Here is a 23,402-nt window from a genome sequence, read left to right on the forward strand (position 1 = left end):
GGAGGTGGGTCACCAGGGTTGGGTCTTATGGGGTATGTTATCCCTAGCTGCTTTCTGTCTGCTGTGATGTGAACAGGTCTTCCTCCACCTGCTCCTGCCTTCATGCTAGTCTGCTCAGATTCATGGAAGCAAGAGACTAAGGACCTAGTCCTCCAAAATCTTGACTTAAATTAGATTTTTCCTACTTTAAGTCGTTATCTGTTCTGACCACAGAATATCCAAAGTAATTACTACCATCATCTAATGCAACAGTTCTTCATCTGGGGGTCACGACCCTTTCAGGGGAGTCACATAGCAGATATCCTGCATATTCGATATTTACATTATGATTTAGAACAGTAGCAAAATGAAGGAGCAATGAAATAATTTTATGGTTGGGGTGACCACAACTGTATTAAAAGGGTCACAAGTATTAGGAAGGTTGAGAACCACTGAATTTCCAGCAATGAAAACAGAAAGTCAAAACAGTTAATCAGCAGGAAAAAAACAAAAACAAAACAAAAAATACCTGAACAATTCTGACACACTACACCTGAGTCCACACACTGGAGTTGAGACTGAATGACGCACACACGCAAAATTTAAAATTCTGCCCTTGTGATGGTCTCAATCTAGCGATAATGGAACTGAAAAGTATACACATGGCGTTTTAGAAGGGGAATAAACTCTATGGAGAAAAAAGCAAAGAAAAAGGGGACATTTGCATTGCAAAGTAAGAAGTCAGGCAAGATCAAATATCGCCTGCAGACATTTGAACAAAGACTTGGGAGATGTGGGTTACAGAGAAAACCATATAGACATCCAAAGATGAGCAATCCAAACAGGAAGCTGAAGTGTAAAGATGGTCACTGATACACTCAAGGAAAGCCAGGAGCCCAGGAGGAGGAGGAAGAGGTAGGAACAGGATGAACGAGAGATCAGAGGGATCTTATAATTATTGCAAGGATTTGGGCTTTGACAACATCTGAACTGGAAAGCCACCAGAGTGTTTGGAGCAGAAAAGTGTCATGATGTGATGGGTACACATTACTAAAATTTTTATTTTAGGTGCTGTAGAGATGGTTCAGTGGTTAGCTCCTCTAAAGAAGCCACGTTTGGCCGGGCGGTGGTGGCGCACGCCTTTAATCCCAGCACTTGGGAGGCAGAAGCAGGTGGATCTCTGTGAGTTCGAGGCCAGCCTGGTCTACAAGAGCTAGTTCCGGGACAGGAACCAAAAGCTACGGAGAAACCCTGTCTCGAAAAAAAAAAAAAGAACCCATGTTTGATTTGATTCCCAGCACTGATACGATGGCCCACACCCATCTATAAGTGCAGTTCCGGGAATCTGACACCCTCTTCAGGTTTCCGTGGGTACCAGGCACACCCACGGTATACCTACATACATATATGTAAAAATTTTAATTTTATTATTTATTTATGTGTGTGTGTTTGCGCACATTCCTGAGTATACCCACAGAAGCCAAAAGAGGACGTAAGAGTTCCCTGGAGTTAACGTTAGACTTGGTTTGATTGTGAGCTGCCTAGCATGGGTGCTGGGAACTGAACCCAGGTCCTCTTGAAGAGCAGCAAGCACTCTTCACTGCTGAGCCATCTCTCCTCCCCACCCCCACACACAAGTATTTTAAAAGGAAAACCTTTTTCTTTCTTCCTTCCTTTCTTTCTTCTTGAGAATAGATTGAAGAGAACAAAGGCTACAAAAGGATTAATTAAAGGGTCCCTGCAATAATCCAAAGGTTAGGGCAGTCTGTAATGGCCACTGAAGTAATTGAAGTAATTGTGTTCTGGGTTTATTTTGAAAATGAGGCCAAGAAGATATATACATATATACATGGGGTATGTTAGACTGTAAGGGATGAACCTTGACTCCAAGGTTTAGGACCTAACTAATCTGAAAGATGGAGATGAGAGCGACTGCAGACAGGGGATCATGGAGATCCTACTGGGAGCACATTGAGCTAGAAATAAGTATCTACTGGACAGCCAAGTGAAGATGCTGAGCAGGAGGCTGGGTAAAGGGGTCTGAGGCTCAGGGCAGGAACTGTCACTTTCTGAGTCCTCAGTATACACAGAGAGAAATTACAAGAAATGTTCAAAGAGTAGAGAGAGAAGAACAAACACGTAAGGAGCTGAAAGACCAGCAGAGCAGACAGAAGGGTACAGAAGAAAGCAGGGAAGTACATACCGTCCTGGGCAGGAGGAGAAAGAGGGGGCAGCTGGGGCAAGGCTGTGAATGGGTGAAGAGCAGTGAACACTGAGACCAAATGGCAAGGGTGACGTCATCAGAGACCTGACAGTTCCATAGACCTGGGCAGAGTGTTCAGAACTAAAGTGCCATAGGAATGGGCTTAGGAGAGAAAAGTAAAAACATAGATAATATGAACAGCTCTTTTGGAAGTATTTTATTTTAGAGGAAAGAGAAGAAACTAACAATATCATAGACATAATATATAGCCTAAATAATCTACAAAAGGACACACTCAACATTCATATAAGTTTTCCTTTAAAATAGGCAAAACTAGGCTTGCGGTAAGAAGGAAGCAAGTAACAAGTCTGGACATTATCAGGTTATCCTCCATGAATAATGAGTAGAGAGGTATTTGTCTTATAATTAATCGCCCATTGCAATGATTTGCTATATAGTTTAGCAGCCAACAAAATCATTTTATGCATTTCTCTCTATATTTGCCACAGTTCAGATGCTAAAGACCAAGGTCACATGACAACAGACATATCATTGCTGTACTCTAAAATCCACCTAGAAGAGCTGGATGCTGCTCGCTCAGTAGAGTGCTTGCCTGGGAAGCCCTGGGTTTGATTCCCAGCACCCCATAAACAGGGTGGTCCATACCTGTAATCCCAGCACCCCGGCAGTACAGGCAGGAGTTCAAGATCATCCTCAGCTACAAGGTGAGCTTAAGGCCAGCCTGGGCAATATGTTGTTTGTATGTTTGGGGTGTACGTGTGTGTGTGTGTGTGTGTGTGTATGTGGTTGAGAAGGAATATTCTAAACTATAAACAGATCAGATGTAAATAGAAACTCCCAAGCCTGTATGTGTGAAGTCTGGCCAGTAGGTGAGGATTTGCACTTTGCTAATTTAATTAAAATTGGAATTTGTAAATCACATACAATCTTAAGAATTTGAACTGAGCATAAGCTTTTTTTTTCATTTTTAACTCCACAGGACATATTTTTTTAGTATGAATGTTTGCCTCTAAGGATAAAAAAAAGAATGCAATACAGTATCTGCCAAGGGAATTCATTTATTTTGGCTTTTTTTTTTTCTGGATATGTTTAGGTCTTATTTCCAAGACCTCCCACTTGACAAACACAAACCATTTGGTCCTATATTAGTGATCTAAGTGTGAAGCAATGACTGGGTTTTTTTTTTTCCTCGATAAATTCATGGGAGAATAAAGCCTCACATTGCAAAAGAAGAAGGGGGCCCCTGCCAAGCATCACAGCTCCCCCAGCTGTGAATGAACTGGCCTGGGTATGAGCAGCAGATGGTTGCAAAGTCCCAGTTGTTTCACAGACACGCACCAGCAGGGTATCTGAGTTCTAAGACTCCCTGGCTCACCAACATGGAATTCACTTCACTCTGTTCACATTTCAAAGGGGGTTCTACGGGGAAGACAAATGTCTGGCTAGCTGATGCCCTTTCCAGCCTAAAGGCAGCAAAAGAGCTGGAAATACGTTAAAATGTGCTCACAAAGGAGTACTTCAAACCCATTCTGCTCTCCCAGATTGCACACAAAGCATTTGTGGGTGGTAAAAGATTATTTCATTTTAGACCATGCCCAACAAAAAGAGCTAGAAAATCATTCTCTGTCTATCCTAACTGGTAATGTTGAACTCTCAATTTTCAAACCAGTAACGGGAAAATATTGCATGTCGTGATGAAAGCTACTGTCTCATTCTGTACCTGCATAAGTGAGTCAAGGTGTTTGGTTTTTTATCAAAAGTGAAGCAAAAAGTAATGGCATTGATGCTTTATAGTATAAGTGTGTGTGTGTCTGTGTGTGTGTTCCTAATTTCTGGTTGATCTATTTAGTTAACCTCTGCTATTTTCTGGGATCCATTCCAAGACTGTGAAACATATCACTGAAGTTGGCATCTCCGTTATTGAGGTTCTTTTCAGAGGCACTCTGAAGTGGTCTGAAAAACCACTTTTTCTACATTCTGCACACAGCTTATGCTAAAAAGCCATGAGCACCACCCAGTAATTGATGGGAAAGTTACAATTTTTGATCTAAAGTATTTTTTTCCTCCAAATATGCAATACCAAAAAAAGTACTATGTTAAAGCTACACATTTAGGCATTTCTCTTTCTTCTTTCTTTCTTTTTATTTCTTTTGGTTTTCAATGTTGGAGACATTAGCTTAAAGGTACTTTGATTCTGTACGTTAGTGCCAAGGGACTCATTCATGTATAGACTATATATTTCCAAGTTCTTTACAAATGTTTTGTTTTCTCTACAGCTGTTAACTGAAAAATCCTGAAAACATAGATAAGTGCACATAAGAACCCCAACCGCAAGACCATGAAATTAGCAAGACTGACAATTTCAGAAGTCTACATTTTTTTTATAATATGGAGTACACCTGAGCTATTAAGAGTACCTCAGAAAAGATATTAATCCAACCCTTTAAATATAAGCGATGAAGAAACTCACAGAGGTTAGTTTAAGCACACACCACTAGAGATAAATGGGAAACCACAGCAGAACTCAGGTGCTATATCCCCAGGTCCGGAGCCCTGGAGGTGCTCCTGTGTCCCTGCCTTGATACATACACACAGACCCTCTGGGCCCCTCAGAAGCGCTCTCTCTCTCTCTCTCTCTCTCTCTCTTCCTCTCTCTCTCTCTCTCTCTCTCTCTCTTCCTCTCTCTCTCTCTCTCTCTCTCTCTCTCTCTCTCTCTCTCTCTCTCTCTCTCTCTCTCTCTGCCCTCCTCCCCAAGTGTTGTCTCTCCCCAATACCCAGTTTCTTAGATGGCGTCAACATACCTGAGTTTGCAGCAGGATTCCTCAGTCCGATCTGGTTTTTCCCTCACCGCTGCAAATCCTTTTAAAGGAGTGCTCCGGCTGGGGCTCGGCTTGGGGCTTTGGTTGGCTGGCCGGCTGGCTTTTCTATTTGTTTTGTTTTTAATTTGCTCGGGGAAAGGGAAGAGGGTGGGAAACTAAACCCGCCCCACAACACATTTTTTTCCCCTTGTGTCTTTCAAACCAACCCACCCTCTCTCGGCCCGCGGGGCTTAAGGGGTTGCTGTCGCAGTCCCAGGCAGTTTCCAAAGTGGCAGGAGGCCTGGAGAAGTTACACAGCCCTCCGCAGGTGCCGCCCAAATCAACAGCCCAGGTTCCCAGACCTGCTGCGTCCTGCTGCGCAGTCCTGGGCGATCCCGTGCCAGGGGTTCAGGACGGAAATGGGGTCCTGCCTGTGTCGCGGGGTGATGCGAAGCAGGGAGTGCCTGGGTTCTGTGTCGCTGGATCTGGAGGTGCTGGTGACTAGCGCGCGGGCGCGCCGCTCTGGGGCACTGGCCACACAGGTGACCGCGCGGCAGCGGGGACGCTGCGCGCGTGGCCGAGGCCGGCGCTCGGGCGAACCTTGGGCTGCTCCTGTCCTCCCTGGCCTCTACAGCAGCAGGTGTGGGAAATGCTGCACTAATAAACACAAGGACTGGGAGAAGTGGGAAAGGGAAACAGAAAAGACCCTAAACAGAGAAGTCGTGAGCTCCCTGTCCCCCAAAGTGCATCAGTCATCATCTCTGCCTTGCTTGTCCCAAAGGAAGGAGGGCCATTCCTTAATCTAGTTAGTTAATGATCCCCTCGTTTTCCATCCTGGAACTCAATAATATTGATGTAGCAAGTCGGAAAAAAAAAAGTATCTGTCGTTATAGAGAGTCAGATTCCAATATCAAACTACATAAATATTTTGTTGTTTTCTGATCAAAATGTGTATTCATTTATCTATTTACTTCCTTAATGAATGTTTATTAAGAACGTGTGCTACATTACTTTCTTTGAACTTGGGGGAGGAGGACATACGCGTTCATAAGATTTCCAGTTTTACAGCTGATCTGAAGGAAAACGGAGTGAAGATGAAAGAATAAAAATAAGTGGTGATACTTTAGATTGGGCAGATAGCGATACACAAAAGTCTTTCAAGGTTAATTTAACCCGCATCCCCCCCAGGAAGTCCATCAAAAGTGGGCACAGCGAGTGTGTTGCCTGAATTAACCCAGCCACAACAGGGTGGAGAAGAATTCATCCTTCATTATTGGGATGGGTCTTCACCCCAAAGGCAAGTGTCCTAACGATAAAAGGAGAGGACGGCGCAGGTCTGAAGAAGGCAACCTAAACCAAGGCAGACACTCTAGATTGTGCGGCCAGCTCCTGCTCCGATGGATGACCCGTTACGGAAGCTGCCACCCGTGGGATCTGTAATACATCTCCTCTCCATAGACACGTTCTTTCAGGACCAGCGACACTTTTCTGACAAGCACGTGACCCTGCGGACCATATGTTGAAGCCAACTTATCCAGAAATAGCACGAGTACTTATTAAATAGTCTTCATGGACACCTGAGGTAGTCAGCATCAGCCTAGGAAAGCTTACCTTCGGTTTTCACCAAACTGGCAAAAAAGGAAACTGACAAATGTTAGACAGAGGATAAAACTGAAGTGGAGATTTTGGTGTCTCCAGATTATAATTATTCTAACAACACAAAAAGAAACCTTAACAGAGTAATTAAATAATCAACTTAGCATATTCATTTCCTGTGGTTGCTATAACAAATTACTACAAACATAATGCTTAAAAGAGTAGAGATTTATTCTTTCTGCTCGAAACCTCAACAAGTCTGTAGTCTTCCTCCCCGCTTCCTGAGTAACCAGGGGACACTCCAGCCTGCCTCTTCCACCCCTAGATCTCAGGCATTCTTTGTTTGAGGCCACATAATTCCAACGTCTGCCTTTGTCTTATGCTGGTTTCTTTGCTCGTGTGTCTACTGTTTCTATTGTAAGGACAACTGCTTTTGGGGTGAGGACCCCTCCCAGTACTGAAGGGTGATTTCATCTCAACTTCCTTAACTTAATGATGTCTCCAAAACTTGCCTTTTTTCAAATATGGTCATATTCATAGATTCTAGGGACTTGGCCATGGACATTTATTGAGAGGAGAGCCATTAATGAACCCATCACAACAACTACTCCTGAGTGTACACCCACAGGGATCTAAGTCAACAGGCCACAGAGACACTTGCACACCCATGCTAACAGTTGCACTATTCACACTAGTTAAGAAATGGAGTGAGTCTAAATGTCCATCAAGAGAGCGGCGAGGCGGGGTGTGCCTCAGTGGGTCAAGCATGGCCGTGCAAGCGTAAGGATCTGAGTTTAATCCTCAAAATCCATGTGAAAATGGCAGGTACTGGAATCTGTAACCCCAGAACTGGGGAAACCAAGACAGGAGCACCTCTGAGGCTCACTGGCCAGTCTATCCTAACTGGTAAGCTTTAGACCAATAGAAATCCTGTCTCAAAAGGGATGAACAGTGTCCTGAAGATGACATCTAAGACTAACACATACACACACACACACACACACACACACACACACACACACGTACACAGTAAAAAAATTTAAAAAAAAAGAAGAATGGAAAAAGAAAACAGTTTGTATAAAAAATGGTTTATTCAGTCATAAAGAAAAATAAGGTCATGATTATCCAGGAAAATACATACAACAGGAGATCACTATATTAAGCAAAATAAATTATATTCAGAAAACCAAATTAGAAAGAGAGAAAGAGAGAGAGAGAGAGAAAGAGAGAGAGAGATATTAAAGTAGAAAAGAACTTATATGGGAGAGGAGGGAGGAGAAAAGAAACAGAATACAAGCGACATGAGGGAAAGGGGGCGTTAAAGACTGGAAAGGGGGCAGGGAGGGTAGGACAATGGTGGAGGGGGAATGTGGTGGAGAGGGAATGTGGTGGAGGGGGAATGTGGTGGAGAGGGGAGTATGGTGGAGGGGGAATGTGGTGGAGGGGGAATGTGGTGGAGAGGGAATGTGGTGGAGGGGGAATGTGGTGGAGAGGGGAGTATGGTGGATGAGGTGAATGGAAACAGGGCAAAATGGCACATGTGTCTTAAATGCCATGCAGAAACCTGTTGCTTTACATGTTAACTTCAAGAAAAAAATTAAAAACCTGGGCATTATGAAAAAATAACTACCCTAGAAAAAGTACAGAGACCCAAAGTCTCCATTCCGTTGGAGTCTCGTGCATTACTTGAAGGTTAATCACAACCCATTGCAAGCCCCCTCTACTGCAGAAGTGAATCCCACCTAGATATGTCCGTATTTCCGCACCATGTCATTGCACTGAATGTCACCACACCCCTAGCTTTACATTCTAATTAACTGGACCTTTGAATCTCCACCTTGCTGGCACAAGGATTCGTTATTCATCTCAGGCATGGTAAAGAGCTGTGAAGGAATAAATGGGCTAGAAAAAAAATCACAGCCAGTGGGTTCAGAGTCATCCCTACACTGAAGAGCATCTCTATCAGGAGACAGAGTTCACCAGAGCAAAACAGATTAACACCCTGGCTCACTCCATATTTTTTGGAGGGGAGGGAAAAAAACCCATAAAAGGAAACCTAGTGTAAAAAATAAATGAATGTGTTCACCTTTTTTCTCTTTTGAAAAAAAAATCAATAAACTGCACATTTACACAGATGCAAACCCCACTGGGAACAATCAATCGTGGCTGAGCTTACCGCTACAGAAGCTGGGCAAAACACCTTATCCAACTATTTTGGTTGCTAGTTTCAGAGTATAAACAGTGCCTGATTATCGCCTTGGAAATCTTGATGCAGCCTTTCACGAAGCCCTGAACTTCCGTGACCAACTCTCTCCTGGACCACCTCTTTCCTCCTCAGCTTTCCTTCTCATTCTTCACTCTTTGCATCTGAACCCTCAACTAACAGAGATGCAACCACTATGCACTGAATAATCACACTGGGTGACTTACAGGGGTCACAGACTAATCCAGCAACCAAACTTGTGGTCAGTGATTTGGGTTGTGACCACAATCCAGAATGAGTCTCCTGTTGCACGCACGCACACACGCACGCACTCACATGATTAAATTTTATGGAATGAGTACCACATAGCTCTAACAACAAAAGAGTGCTGTTCTTGAAAACTTGAAGGATGTTGCAGTTTGTTTTTTAAAAGAAATTCACTAGTACAATCAATAATGACAAATATTCAATCAAAATCTTAGATGACAGTAAAGGGCCTCTTCTATTTAATTACACTGAACTGCATTTGCTGGGTAAATAATGAAACCATTTCATTAAATAATGGACTCTAAGGCCCAAGTGAACACTAGCAAAGAAATCCTTTTACATAAAGGTGTTTTAAGTTAGGGTCACATGACATGCCAGTAGCTGATAACCGGCAGACCCACTTGAGTAAACAGTAGCTAGTCCCTCTGTCTGTACCAGGAATTCATTTTAAAAGGGGGACGTTCCAAGCACATAATACAAACCTGATAGCATTTGAGCCCAAGATTAGTTTTCCATATTAAACACAAGCAGTGCCTCTAAAACACACTCAGTTCTCAACAGGTTTTAGCAAGGTATTCTAAACAAAATAGCTAACAATCAATGAAAGAAAATAAAGCTTTCGGAGGGAAATTGAAGAATAAGAAAAATCCAAGTTCTAACATAGTTGTGAAACAGGATAATATCAACAAATCAAGTAGCGCTAACTGAGAGGCTGGCGATGACTTCTTTAAGTTGATGATATTCAAAAGCTCTTCTAGCAAGGAGACAGAGACCCACATTGGAGCACAGGACTGAAATCTCAAGGTCCAAATCAGGAGCAGAAGGAGAGAGAGCACGAGCAAGGAACTCAGGACCGCAAGGGGTGCACCCACACACTGAGACAATGGGAATGTTCTACTGGGAACTCACCAAGACCAGCTGGCCTGGGTCTGGAAAAGCCTGGGATAAAACCGGACTCTCTGAACATAGCAGACAATGAGGACTACTGAGAACTCAAGAACAATGGCAATGGGTTTTTGATCCTACTGCACGTACTGGCTTTGGGGGAGACTAGGCAGTTTGGATGCTCACCTTACTAGACCTGGATGGAGGTGGGGGTTCCTTGAACTTCCCACAGGACAGGGAACCCTGATTGCTTTTCGGTTTGGGGGGGGGACTTAATTGGAGGAGGGGGAGGGTAATGGGTGGCGGTGGCAGGGAAGAGACAGAAATCTTTAATAAATAAATAAATTAAAAAAAAAAAGCTTTTCTAGCAATGGTGTTGCCTGTAGGCGCAGAATGAACCAGCTCCTCTGCTGCTCATTACGTATTATAATATATGTTCTATACCATAAGTCTTCTCATTATGTATTATAATATATGTTCTATACCATAAGTCACACATACCGTGTAATATATTATACTCATGCTGTTGCTCTATGAATGCTTTTCGAGTGAGTGCATGTCATGAAAAGAAACACGAGGGGAACAAATACATTTAGAACAAATAACTTCTTATGGTCAAGCCCTGTGCTGTCAGAAACAAATGCTAGGGACTGGAGGGATGAATCAGTGCTTACGAGCATTTGCTGTTCTTGTAGATGACTGGAGGTTGGTTCCCAGCACTCACACTGGTAGCTCACAAATGCCTTTAACTCCAGCTTCAGGGAATTTGACACTGTCTCCAGGCCTTCTTCCGTACCCATATGCACATTCAAATGCTAATATGCACAAACAATAAAATAAAATAAATAGTTAAAAAAACTGTCCAGAGGTGCTGGTACATGCCCTTAGTCCCAGGCTTTGGGAAGGAGAGGCAGAGACAAAGAGAGAGGCAGGTGAATCTCTGTGAGTTCCAGCTAACCTCAAGTGATTGTATGTTCATTTCAGAGTCAAAGGGGCCATTTGAAAACGGCTATACGGGAGTATGTGTCCCTTATTAAATGAGCCCTAGGAAGTAAAACCATTCACATGGTCCTGAAAGGCTGAGGCAGCCCAGCTAATGTTCAGTCTGTTTTCCCACCTAGTGCCCCAATCCATAACTCATTTATTTCATCTAAATCCCTCCCCGTGGGGAATGCTGTTGGCAAGGATACAGAAGAATCATATTCCCTTGGCTGCCTGCCAGGGAAGTTCACAGCCCCTCCTTACACTAAACTAAGTAAGCAACAGGCTGGAGAGGTGGCTCAGTGGTTAGGAATGCTTGCTGCACAGACAAGAAGACCCGAGCTCAGACCACAATACCCGTGCAACAAGCCAGGCTCGGTCCACGGTGACTCCGGCACTGATGGAGCCAGAGGCAGCAGGACTGTTATGGTTTGCTGGTTGCCTGCACAGCTGTTAAGTTCCAGGGTTTGGGGTCTTGCTCAACAGTGAAGTGCTTGCCTAGCAGAGGTGAGGTCCAGTGAGAGCCTCAAAGGATTTAGGTAGAGAATCATAGGAAAGGCCACCTGATGGCCGCCACTGACCTCGGCACATACACAGGCGTGCTCACACACCATACGCGCCACACACACACACAGACACACACACACACACACGTAACATTGTTTACAATTTTGTATTAAGGATGAAAATTATTTCATGCAAGATTAAATATCAGTACCAGAGCATGATTTTTTTTTTCTCCAGGATTCATTAACACCGTTTCAATACTTCATGCTCTATCTTTATATTTGTTGTCTACCCACCAATTCATCAGAAGTGGACACCAACGTGTAAGAAAATTTTATAAACTCACCAAGTCTTACAGGTGAGGCAAATTTATTATTTCATTGCCCCTGAAATAGAGTGAGAAATAAAGTTATGAGAATAAGTATTGAGAACTTGTTCTTGAAAGGGGGTTATACAAACATGGTTGGGCTGAAATGAGAATTCTGCAACTAAATGGAGTTTCACACTGAAACGTTTTTCAATCTATGTCCTTACAGAACTTGAAGTGGCCAATACCTTTGATTTTCCTGATGCTCCATCTGCACACACACACACACACACACACACACACACACACAACAAACCAATTTTCACATAGCATAAAGCATGTTGTTCTCCGCAGGAACATGATGGGATTTGTGAGCGAAGCCCACCAGGCCTATTCACCGGCCAGCCATCCACCTCTCCCCGGCACCAGCCATGGAGGCTACAAAAGCCAAAGCGCTGCTTCCTCCAGGGCTCTGGTTCGCAATTAATGGGTCACGAAAGATGAATTATCTCTTGCCTTGGCCACCGCTGTGACCTTGAGGAACTTTCTCAGGCACTCCCTTCCGCCCCCTCCTCTGTTTTTCCTTGACTCCTAGCACGTGGGTCTAATCAGGCTGCCAAGTGTAGTATCCTGGCGGCACAGGAAGGCCGCACAGCACGTGGCCTACGCTGGACCTGTCTCAGTAACCTCTGCCTGTGACTCCAGCTGGAAGAGAGCATGGGAAAGTGATTGGAGACGGGTCAGTCCAGATTGTTCTCTGAGGCTTTTCCAACAAGATCTGGTGTGAGATACCAAGGTGTGCGAGCCAAGGAGCAAAGAGCTTCCCTGGTCAGCTGCTTAGTGCTGTTTGCCCACACCCTCCTCCAGGTTCAATCAACAGCGGATTAAAAAATATTTTTCAGTTGTGGGCATACCAAATGTGTGTCAGTATTTCCTTGTCATTATCCCTTCGCGGTATAATTATTTATATTATACTGGGGATTCCCACTAATCCAAGACTTGAATATCCACCGCTCTCAGCATATGTGGAGGTATTAGAGCCAGTCTGCGGCTGGTGCAAGAACCGGATACATGTGTGGCCGAGAAGCGAAGCCGAAGCTGCCGGCAGCCAGGTCCTCTCAGTGAAGGCAGCATGAGCTGGTGGGAGACACAGAATTAGAATTTCAGGCCGCATAAATAAATGTCAGATATTGTAACTCTCTATTTTTTTTTCTGGCATATCCGAACTTAATTTCCTCAACAGGATCCTGTTTACCAACTGATAGAAATGGTCAAAGAATTCCAGTTCTTGATTGGTATGTTTTGTTTTCATATCTAACTTCCAGGCAGGGAGGGGACAGCGCTGGTGCGGAGGTCACGGTCAGCATGAGCGAAGGCCCTGATCCCTAGACATCTGTTGAATTTGGCCTCTGCCTCTACTATCTCTGTCTTCTAGTGTTGGTCTACATGGATCCATGCCAAAGGTTACTTGAGACCAATGACTGTCCCTGTTTGCTCGAGGCCTCTCTGAAGAGCTTAGAGACGTTAGAGACGTGTGCTCCAACACACCCTGGGTTGCAGGCACCATGCGAAGGCTCCCTTAGCATGCATGATGTCTGCCTCTTGCTTGGGAATTACTCCTCTTCTCCGAAGCTTTGCTGAGTCGAACTGGAAACAGATCGCCAGGGATGGCAGCCCCTTCTGCTGCACTGAGTCTCTCAGAACGTTTTTCTCCAGACTCACTCAGAACATCTACTGATTCTTCCCCACTGGGCTCCATCTGAGAAACGGACTTCGCCGGCAACTTCAGACTCTGGGTTATGGTTTTATGTTTACCATTCTTGATCTTTTAAAGTGCATCTGAGTTTAAACATCACTGAGTACAAATGCCTACTGAGCGTCACTCAGTGATAGAGTTGTCTCAGGGATGCAGGGCCCTTTTACTCGGGGCAGCATCAGTGTTGCCTCTCTGCTGCCTCTCCTTTCTTCCTAATTGGGACAGCTCTCTTAGTCTTCAGAGCTTGAATTTGGTTTATTATTATTTTTGTAGAGTCAAAGCACAGTGTGCTATATAACATCTCCTTCTGTGGTAATGGTCCAAAATTACAATGGAGTTGTGGGGATACATAAAAGAAAGCGCCAAGGGAAAAAAAGCACACCAGATAACCAAGATAACCCTCCACAGCGGGCACAATGCCCAGCATGAAGCACGTGTCTGGTCCTGGGTTCTGTGTGCCACCCCAAGGGCTTGGCCATGCCTTCTAGAAGCCCAACTCCTCCTCTTCTCCTTGAGTTACCACAGCCACTGCTTCCCTTTTCACTCCCAATCGTCCCAGCCACATTTTTGCCACCCCCACCCTGAAGGATCCCACCCAACACAGCAGGCAGGCCAAGAGGCTGTGGTTTTTATTATCTCCTTGAAATGGATATTTCAACACTCAAGTAGCAGGGAAAGCAGACATGTAGGCGGTCCGCAGAAGCCCTACAATCACTGGGAACCTCCAATAGCTCAGCCTTTCTTACTGTATGTAGACTTGTTATTATTATGCAGTTTAGAACTCAGGGCTAGAATCACCGGTATGCGTCATCACCTTGCCAAGCTGTTCCCATCTTCTTGATATGAGTATTCTTTGCTCTATGACCAATTTTCTCCATGTAGTAGAAAACCTGCTGAAGCCACTCCCAAGTTTTCCATAAACTACTTCCCAACACGAAGTAAAAGTCTGTCTGTACTTAAAGCTTCTTTAATTTGGTTTCCATAGTAAAAATGTAAAAAGAAAGGAAATTGTTGAGTTTATTGATTTTTCTCATGTGAAATAAATAATAGCTGGTATTCAAATTATAACTATGAAACAAAATTCTTATAATTAAGGGTTTTTATTTTATGTGTATGAGTGTTTTGCCTGTGTGGTCTAAGAGCACTACATGCTTGCAGGATCCTCAAGGGCCAAAAGAGGGTGTCAGATTCTCTGGAACTGGAATTACAGATGACTATGAGCCATCACATGGGTGCTGGGGACTGAACTCTGGTCTTCTGTAAGAGCAGCAAGTACTCTTAACTGCTGATTCATCCCTCTAGCCCCTATAACTAAGCTCTTAAAATTCCATTTTGGAAATGCATAAAGAAAAAAACTAAATTTTAAGAGATCACTTTGTATTTTTGTATCACAGAGAAGAAAGGGTATTTAGAATAAAAACCAACAGACTTGCTTCAAAGGTGAAAATTAAAAAATAAGTTTGCAGAAAAAATGTTAATCATGATTTGATATTACAGAAAGGATACTGCATTCTCAGCTTGGAATGATATTAAAGCCAAGGAGACTGATGAGTTCTGGGACATCACCCAATCTTAGGTCACTTCAGCACTCTTGTTTCAATTATAGATTAGACGGAGTTGACATTATGAAACACATTTAGTTTAAAACACCAATGCATACAAAATGTTCAGTGTGTGTTACTTAGTGATGGAATCATTTATAAAGGAACGTTAGTAATTTTTTTTATCATCAAAGGCTTGATCATAGTGAAGATGCAAACAGTTCTGGATATACTTTTAGCCTCTCCCCCATCGGTCCTCTCTATGACCTCCCCCATCGGTTCTCTCTATGTCCCACAAACCTAGAATTTAATCATTGTCACCAAACACCCACACTTCACTGAACCATCCATGAACTGCTTGGTAAAACTCCCCAGTGCCCTCTGGGCCCCTTCCCATGCTGATCCTCTATCAAGTTTCCAATGAAACACAACACTGTGTTTTTGAGATTCAAACAGTGTGTGTTTTAACATCTCCTTCTGTGGCAACGGAAACAGAACACAGCCACTTTGACTTTTTTCACTCCTCCTAGTTTCCCCTGCTACTTTTCCCTTTTACCAAAGGATTATGCAAACAGTGGGACCCCAGGAACCTGAGTGCCCACTGTGACAATCACTGGCAACTGCCCCCAGTTATGCAAGAATCTTGTGGTAAAATGAATTGTGGCTAAAGGCTCTTCATCTTCCAAGTTGGGCTCCCATTTGGATGAGTGGTTCCCAGGCTCCGTACTTCAAAAATAAAATTTAAAAAATGTGTGGAGCACCACCTTGCTCTTGCCAACTCTTGCTTTTGCCAAATAAGGATTTGGAGAAAATAATGTTCTCTACCAACATCACCATGTCAAACTGAAAAAAAAAAAAAAAGGCCCCTTTTAAGTCCAAGAATGCAAATGGGACGTTGCCTTAGCTTAAAAGGAGGCAGGGGACTCATCAATCTCAAGAACAGGAAGCTAATAACTATAAGCTAATTATAGCCATCAATACCCTAACGGAAAATAAATAGTACCTTCAAAGGGTCAGATTAAAAATATTTTAATAAATAGAAGGTTTAAATATATACAGGGACAGGAAAATTACAAATATATATCTAATAGAAGATAACTAAAATACACATACAGAGAAAGAGAGAGAGAGAGAGAGAAAGAGAGAGAGAGAGAGAGAGATAGTTACCTAGGGACTAGCAGCAGCTGGAAGCTGTTAGCCCTGCACAGGCTGAAGAGGGAAGGGAATCATGTTTCCAGGGGAAAATGAGAGCTGGAATTGATTAATAGAGAGAAAGGAGAAGATCAGGGCACAGATATGCATCTGTCATCACCATTCCACCTGAACCAACCGAAAGTCCAAGCAATAGGGTCTGAAGATTGTATTTGGTGGGTCAGGCCCCCTGGAGCAGAGAACAGGCCAGACAAGATGAAAAACGGAGCTCAGCTTCATTAACTGTGGATCTAAACGCCATATGGTGTAGAAAAAATGAATATGGGGATTGACGGGGGAACAATGGCACAACCACTAAAGTTCGATTCAAACTTAAGTAGATGAATATATTTATCATAAACAGTAAGTTAAATAAATGCAAGGCTTTCCTGTGTTCCACCCTGGGTGACGTCACTGCGGCTCTGACTCGGGACGCACAATGTGTACACTTTGCATCATGCACACAACCAAGCACCATTGCCCCAACAAACACCACCTGCCACACCCCAACCCAGATATGATTCTGCGACATCACAGACTGTAGTGTCTTACTGTGCAAATGAAGCTTTCTGCTCCTACAGGAACTTGATACTATAATTATAGAAAAGGAAGACTTCTAATATTTTCTGCCATCATCCTTCAACATGTAAGTTATAAATTAGTGAATCTGTGCTAGAATGTTTGGTTTTAAAATTTGCTGCCTTAGTCGTTAGTTTGATTAACTAACGCATTGTTCAATGAATTTTGGGATTATGGCAGAATTTCCAACAACTTCTGATGGCCCTAAGTACTCTGACTTCTTACACTATGGATTTATTTGAAGCAGCATCTCAGCACCGACAATTATAAAACCAAATTACTAACCAGCTCTGAAATACATTGGTGATGTTCTACACTCAGTATGAAATATTCAGCCAGGATTTCACTCCTTATATATAAACATAAATAAGCCAACCCATCTCCTTTGTGTTCAGTTTTGTTTTCACCTTTAATAAATGGTAAAATTATAAATACCCAAGAATTATTTAAAAGAAATTTCTTTCTTTAAATCTAACTTATTTACTATATACACAGTGTTCTGCCTGCATGTATGCCTGCAGGCCAGAAGAGGGCATCAGATCTCATTACAGATGGTTGTGGGCCACCATGTGATTGCTGGGAATTGAACTCAGGACCTTTGGAAGAGCAGCCAGCCAGTACTCTTAACCGCTGAGCCATCTCTCTAGCCCCTACAATAAATTTCTTTATGATCTGTAAATTTTGAGTTTTATTCCTATGTCACATGCTAATAGGATAACGCAAGTAAATCACAGGTACAAAGAAATCATACATGGAGAAGATTTAGAGAGCCCGGCACTACAGTGTACTGATGGGCTTTGGCAATGGGGGGATGGGGATCAGGCAGAGAAAAGGGTATGCATATAAATGACTTTTTTCTTTTTCATTTTGTTTGTGTAGATCAGCTGATTTCGATCTTCCTAAGGCTGAGACCCTTTAGTACAATTCCTCATGTTATGGTGACCCCCAACCATAAAATTATCTTGTTGCTACTTCATAACTCCAATGCTGCTACTGTTATGAATCATAATGTAAATATCTGATATGTGGGATACCCGATAGTCTACCTCCAAAGGGATGGAGACCCACAGGTTGAGAAGCCCTTGTGTAGAGACTGCACATGTGTGGAGGCTGGAGGTTGACATTAGGTGTCTTACTTCGTTGCTCTTCCTCTTATCCTTTTGGGACAGGATCTCCCATTAAACCTACAATTTGGTGTTTGCTGTTTCAGCTCAACTACCTGGCCAAAGAGCCACTGGGATCCACCTGTACACACACACACACACACACACACACACACACACACACACACAGTGTACCTGCCAATGGCATAATGGCCAGCTTTTACCTGGGCTCTTGGGATTTGGTTCTTTACCCACTAGCCATCTCCCCGTCATTCTTTTTTCTCATTTAGTAGAGGAAAGTTATAGGAGAAAGTTTAAGATCTAATATTGCTTGTAGCCACACTTGAAACAATCCTTAATCAAAGGCTCAACATCCAATGGAATGGCACCAAGTGGTCCTGAAACGGGCAACCTGTTCCGGGACTTTATTATTTATCTCACTGATTAAAACCGCAGCCTCGCAAAGATGTAAAATAGAAACACCATCAAGCACTTCATTCAGACCATTTGCCATGAATTACAGAGAGCCACTTTTACCAGAGCATTCCAGACTACTGCATGTGGATGGTACCTGGGCACTTTAAAAAGCCCTGGTACTGGGCTACCACCACCACACATCTGGATTGGTTAAATAGGGTAAAGATTTAAAGGGATTTTTTTTTCAAGAATCTATTTCTTTTTATTTTATTTTTTTTATTTTATTTAAATTTATTTATTTATTTATTAAGGATTTCTGCCTCGTCCCCACAACCGCTTCCCATTTCCCTCCCCCTCCCCCGATCAAGTCCCCCTCCCTCATCTGCTCAAAGAGCAATCAGGGTTCCCTGACCTGTGGGAAGCCCAAGGACTGCCCACCTCTATCCATGTCTCGTAAGGTGAGCATCCAAACTGCCTAGGCTCCCACAAAGCCAGTACGTGCAGTAGGATCAAAAACCCACTGCAATTGTTCTTGAATTCTCAGTATTCCTCATTGTCCGCTATGTTCAGCTAGTCCGGATTTATCCCATGCTTTTTCAGACCTAGGCCAGCTGGCCTTGGTGAGATCCCAATAGAACATCCCCATTGTCTTAGTGTGTGGGTGCACCCCTCGTGGTCCTGAGTTCCTTGCTCGTGCTCCGTCTCCTTCTGCTCCTGATTTGGACCTTGAGATTTCTGTCCGGTGCTCCCATGTGGGTCTCTGTCTCTGTATCCTTTCATTGCCTGATGAAGGTTAATATTCATGAGGATGCCTATGTGTTTGTCTTTGGAGCTTTCAATTTACAGAAAATTTGATCTTAAAAAAAAAGTGCAATTATCACACCCCTTAAACCAAGTCTCCTTTCTGACCTACAACCTACACTCGTAGGATGCACTGACCAAATCAATAAGCCAATACCATCACATAATTTATTTTTTGTGAAAGTCCACACATTATTCATATTTTCTTTTTTCCGCAAACATCCTCTTCCTGCCACAGGATCCCCTCTAGGGTGCTGCATGAAAGACAGCTCCTCAGACTTTGCTGATTTCAGTAGCATTGACAGTCCGGAGGAGTCCCCATCTTGTGAAATAAACCCCAGCCACTGCCTTGTTTTTCTCAGGGTTAGGCCATGACTGTGCAGTTCATGGGAGTGAAGACCAGGGAAGCAACATGCTTTTCTTTCCCATCGCCTCCCACCAAGAGCACATGCTATCCACACAACTCCCTCCTCCAATATTGGTCTTAGTCACATGGCTGAGGTAGCAACAGGTCTTACTTCCTTTATGTTTTGTTTCGGTTTTGGTTTTTCAAGAGCTGTGTAGCAGCTCTGGCTATTATCCTGGAACTCGCTTTGCAGACCAAGTTGGCCTCAAACTCACAGAGATCCACCTGCCTCTGCCTTCCTGGTGCTTGGACTAAAGGCGTGCACCACCACCACCTAGCTTGGGTTTTACCTCTTAAAGTAACTCTTCTCCTCTCGACACTTTATTCTTTGGGAAGAAATTACCATGCGTGACCCACACTTGAGGACTAGGGAATCAGCTTGACTTCCTTGAAGCTCCTCTGCACGGGAGATCTATCTTTTCCATGGCTTACGGTGTGTTGAATTATTTATATCAGTAGATATAAATGTATACTTTGTATTTAAGGTTATAGGCCAATGATACTTTATTGTGATGCCCCACTGCTTAGAACCATTAAAGGCTCCAAACGCTGGCTTTTATTTCCCTTTAACATAGCCCATCATTGTAGGTATATTTTAAATTATTTCTTTGCTTTGGGGCACAATAACATCTGCCACACTCATTTTTATATCTCCTATTATTGAGTAAACAATTTCTCCATTGGAATAGTACTAGAAAGAAAGATCTGGATAAGGCTGAGTGTGTCCTTGCTTCTCCACCCTTCCAGAGAGAGAGTGTGTGTAATTGTTTACATATATTAACCTCTGTAACTATTGCAATGAAGGCATAAATTCATGTTGATATTTCCACTTCTCGTTTATGACCACAAAGATCAGTCTTTTCCATCTCTCCTTGTTCACCCACAAACTCTTTCATCAATGACAAGAAACCAACATGAAACTGAGTTCCATTCACCTAACTGTTTGATTCCAAGAAACATTTTCTTATATCTATTTATTGCCTCCCCCAAGAAGAAACCCTTATCAACTGGACTACAGGGCTAATGGATAACCCCTATATTCATTTCCAAAGGTTTTTTAGGTCATCAAATTTTCTCCCCAGTCCCAATAAAGGAGATTAGAAAACATTAATAAATTACTTTGTCATATTCCATATTCTACTCTGGGATCTTCTTGGGTGGTTTTTTTTTAACATTTTTATGTATTAAGGCCCAGTGTGTATTATAAGTAAAATTCTATGGACTTCAACAAATCCATACATAGTGTTGAGTGAATCCATCATTACACCAGGCAAAATGGTTTGGCCACTTACATAAAATACTGTCTGTGCTTTAGCTACTCAGTCTTCTTCCTCCCTTAGTCCCATAATGACTGAGATCTATTTGTTGTCTCTCTGGTTTTGCTTTTCTGTAATATCCTACAAGTAAATTCATATGTTATATGACCCTTTTCAACTGGCTTCTTTCGCTCCTTCTCTCTGTCTCTGCCTCGCTATGTATCTTTCTCTGCCTCTCTTTGTCTGCCTGTTTCTCTTTCCTCTCTCAATCTGTGTGTCTCTGTGTGTCTTCTTCCCTCCCTCTCGTGCCCTCATCCATTCTCCCACTCTTCTCTGTATTAACTTTGGAGGCTGTCTTCCTCTGTAATCAGTCCCCAGAAGCTATGGAGAATGACATTACCTTTCTGCAATGTCGCTCTTTCCTGCGCTCTTCACGTTTCAGCCCCACTGGCCAGGCATTGCTGTCCTTGAACAGTCACACAGCGCAGTCCCAGATGGGAGCCTTCCCACTGCCAGCCCCCGCACGTGAGAGCCTCTCTTGTTCCGCGTGTTCCTGGTCATCTATCTCCTACACCTAATTTACATGTTTGCTAAAATGTCACATCCACCGTGAAGCCCTCATGAACACAAAATCGAAGTCCTCCAATGACAAATTCCTTCATTTCTACTTGCAGCCCTTGGTCCTTTGTGACACATCTTACAGCCCACTATCTGAGCCATGCTAATGGCTCGCTAGTTAAATCACTTTAAAAATCACTCTATTCATTAGCCAGGGCCGAGTATATCAGACAATCTAATTTTATTTTCGCCAGGTTTTGAAAGCTAGAATTCAAGATCATGTCCTTCCCGTGGCCTGTGTTTGGCCTGAGGATGGCTGTTCTTGCTGAGTTACCAGGACTCTTTTCTATAAATCTGTGCCTCCAATAACTCCCTGTATTTTCAGATTCCCTCTACTAAAAACCCTGTTCAGATAGAATTAGGATCCACCCCTCTGGCCTCTTTAAGGCCTACCTCTAAACACATTCACATTCAGAGGCAATTATGCTTGGAGCTTCAGCATACACATTTCGGGGAGATACAGTACAACCCACAATAATTATTCTTCCAGGGAGCAATTATTTCTTGTTTTCTATTGAAAAGGGCAGAGATATGACCCCACTATGTAGTGGTTCTCAGTCTCAGAACTAATAAATATGGCATGTATGGAGGAGACACTGAGTATCAGATTCTGAATATCTTTAAGTGTTATGCAATAAGGAGTTTGAACCTGTCTCTGAAAATTGAGATACAACACAAGAAACAGATTAGGAAGGTTGTATATGAAATATACAGAAATACAAGGAGAGAAGCAAAAATTAATTGATGACAGCCAAAGAAGATGAAGACAGGAGAATGCCCAACAAACACATTCCTCAGTGGGAATGGAAATGTACCAAGGTTCTTATTTTTTGAAAACCACCGCTCCAGGATGCCAAGCATCCTCCACATTCTGTGATAATCCTAACACTTCTCTCTGACAGAATTTATTCTGATTGTGCATGGTTGCTGTGGAAACTGAGTCTCAGAGATGTTAAGCATCTTTCCCAGCTAGTAAACGGGGAGTGTGGAGCAACAGCTCAGGGCACGTCTTTTACCTGCGCAAGGCCCTGGGTTCCACAAAAGAGGGAGCTGATATTGCTCCCCATCCATGTGGTCTAGTTTAGGTCCTTGCCTCATCAACTATGCCAAACCACGTCACAGCTCCTGCTGCGGGTGTGGGCTACCTGGAACACTCACTAAATGGGGTTTGAGGGGCTTGATTTTTTTCCTTCCATCTGTTGACTCTCCCACATTGTGTGAAAACACAGCAATGCTCTGAGGAGCTTACTCTCCTTTTCCCTCATCTTTCCTACCTCCGAAAGAACAATGCCGGACTCATAAATGTTTAATGGCCTCCCCTACTCTTCCAGTAGACCAGGGGATAGAAAAACACAGCAGCACAGTAAAGACCAATACCCTTTGAGGTGCCTGGAGGTGAGAGAGCTGTGCTCAGGTGTTCACTGGTTTTCCTTTCCAGCACCTTCATCAGAGGTGCGCCAGTGAACACTCTCCCTTGAGACAGATGTCAATGAGCTCCTTCTCTAATGACACTGAACTAGAGAGAAAGCAGTGCCTTGATTCCTGCTTGTAAGCAGACTGCGTCCAGATAAAGACAGACTTTGAAAGAGATCATCCTTTTGTGCCTGACGAAAGGAGGCTTGGGCTATTCTTCAGTGAGCCTTTAAAGAAAACTTTATGTATTTGTACTTAGATGACAAAATATCATGAAGTCAAGCATATACCTGCATAGCACAGGCATTTAGAGGAACCATTGATGTCATTGTGAGGTAACTGGCAGCCCTTTGGAGAATCTAAACTAAACTAAAAACAGGAGAGAGAGCCTGGGGATTGGGAAAGAAAAGCACAGGGACCGAATAAATGCCTTTCCTTCTTCTGTTTATGTAATAAATGCACTTACTGTTGCCATGGCAAAGGGGCCAGTCTGTTTTCTCCTTCCTCTGTCTCTACCTATTATTATATCCGATACCAGAAAATGCCATGCTTCCCATTGGCGTTTAGGATCACC

General features: G+C 43.2%; 1 protein-coding gene and 1 long non-coding RNA gene across 3 annotated transcripts in view; both read right to left on the reverse strand.

Moving 5' to 3' along the window:
• The window catches only part of Lepr (leptin receptor), an 84,324-nt gene extending 78,647 nt beyond the window's left edge, over positions 1-5,677 (reverse strand). Inside the window, exon 1 of one of the 2 annotated variants that reach the window (XM_041651956.1) lies at positions 5,005-5,677. The gene's annotated coding sequence lies outside the window, so the exon portion shown is untranslated. The remainder of the gene's footprint in view (positions 1-5,004) is intronic. The other variant, XM_041651955.1, reaches the window with a different exon arrangement.
• Positions 5,678-11,678: 6,001 nt separating this feature from the next.
• The window catches only part of LOC121448683, a 40,328-nt gene continuing 28,604 nt past the window's right edge, over positions 11,679-23,402 (reverse strand). The window contains exons 2-3 of the long non-coding RNA XR_005974383.1: positions 12,662-12,884; positions 11,679-11,826 (exon numbers count right to left, since the gene is read on the reverse strand). This is a non-coding gene — a long non-coding RNA (uncharacterized LOC121448683). The remainder of the gene's footprint in view (positions 11,827-12,661; positions 12,885-23,402) is intronic.

The sequence above is a fragment of the Microtus oregoni genome, unplaced genomic scaffold (assembly GCF_018167655.1).
Source record: "Microtus oregoni isolate MIOR12 unplaced genomic scaffold, Mior012 000005F_ref0000423, whole genome shotgun sequence".
Classification (NCBI taxonomy): Eukaryota; Metazoa; Chordata; class Mammalia; order Rodentia; family Cricetidae; genus Microtus; species Microtus oregoni.